The following is a 1,308-nucleotide window of genomic DNA, read 5'->3' as shown; positions in this document are numbered from 1 at the left end:
AAGAATTGTTAATATGTGTGTGACTTCTATTAAAAGATTTTCTAAATTTGGCTTCAACGAATGAACTACAAAGCATGAAACGGGTAGCTATGCTGCAAAAAAGTAAGACATTATGGATTGTTCGTATTCCACATATCTTAACAGTAGGCTTCAAAGAGATTGTGGAAGTCCTTTCTGCTTTCGGCCTCGATGTGTCCGCTAAAAGGTCACGTAAACTTTAGCACCTACAAAATTCAACTACGCAAAACCATTTTAGAGGAGAATCTCAGCAGAATGGAATGCCGATAGAGTTTCTATAAACTCTTAAGACTATATTTTCAGGGATCATTTCTATAGTTCTTTGCTTGGAAATGTGTTTCGAAAGTGCTTGTCTCCCAACCCACGATGAAGAGTCATGATGCTGCTTTCTGAGCATGAATTGGGCACAGAGCAGTGGCTTTGGTTGAGAGCTCTGTGTCGTTGATGAGTGTTCTGTATTGCTTTTTGCAATATTGAAGAAAAGAGTATTTTCTGAGTGGTGTTTGGTATTTAAGTCTCATTTTGGAATTGTTTTGTTTTTGCATCTGTAGGTCCTATGCAGCAAACCTTGTTGAAATGCAGAACTGTGTGTTGTCTAAGACAGCAGTTGCAAAAAGTGGGTTTTAGAGTAAAGAGAGCTTTGGATATGTCCCCAGTTCGAGGTCAGCCATCACAAGTTTTTCAAGAATGCAATCAACGTCAAGTTTCTGAAATGCCTAAGTTAGCAATTGTTGGTAGGTTTTTGACTTTTTCATTGGACGTCAGCTCTTTGTCGTTGATGAAGTTTCTGTGTTGCGGTTGTCGATGTTGAAGAAAGGGGTATGATCTGAGCGTTGTTTGACATTTGTGCCTTTTGAGGAAGTGGATTGTTTTAGAAGCTTTTCTGGAACGCTTTGTGGCAGTCCAATATTGGAAAGAGGAGCCCAGGACCAATGGAGCAGCTCACGACTAGGAAAATATATCAATCATGAACATTTCCACCTACTGTTATAGATACATGCAATTTGGTCCTTTATTCCCAATATATCCTTAAACAGTATATGTAAAGTCTCTTATTGTAGCTTTTATAATAAGCTATTTAAGGCGTTATAAATAGCCTTCTATTTTGAGACTTTTATAGAGAGTCTTTTATTACAGCTCTTTATTATAAAGCTGTTTATAAGACTTAGTGTGTATTCTATTGTAGTCTTTCATTACATCTCTTTATTGTAAAGCTGCTTATAAGACTTAATATGCAGGGACGTACTGGGACTGAAATTAAGCCCGGGACTTTAAGATGGAGAGGCCTTT

The 1,308-nt window shown here is 37.6% G+C and overlaps 1 non-coding gene across 1 annotated transcript; it reads left to right on the top strand.

Moving 5' to 3' along the window:
- Positions 1–305: 305 nt before the first annotated feature.
- LOC143729927 (small nucleolar RNA U3) lies at positions 306–519 on the top strand. Its single transcript, XR_013200177.1, has one exon. It is a non-coding gene; the product is annotated as a small nucleolar RNA U3 (small nucleolar RNA).
- The last annotated feature ends 789 nt before the right edge of the window (positions 520–1,308 follow it).

Source organism: Siphateles boraxobius, unplaced genomic scaffold, assembly GCF_051911475.1.
Source record: "Siphateles boraxobius isolate OS27281-9 unplaced genomic scaffold, OSU_SipBor_1 8, whole genome shotgun sequence".
Taxonomy (NCBI): domain Eukaryota; kingdom Metazoa; phylum Chordata; class Actinopteri; order Cypriniformes; family Leuciscidae; genus Siphateles; species Siphateles boraxobius.
Note: the sequence above shows the minus strand (reverse complement) of the source record. Positions and strands in the feature narration are given on the sequence as shown.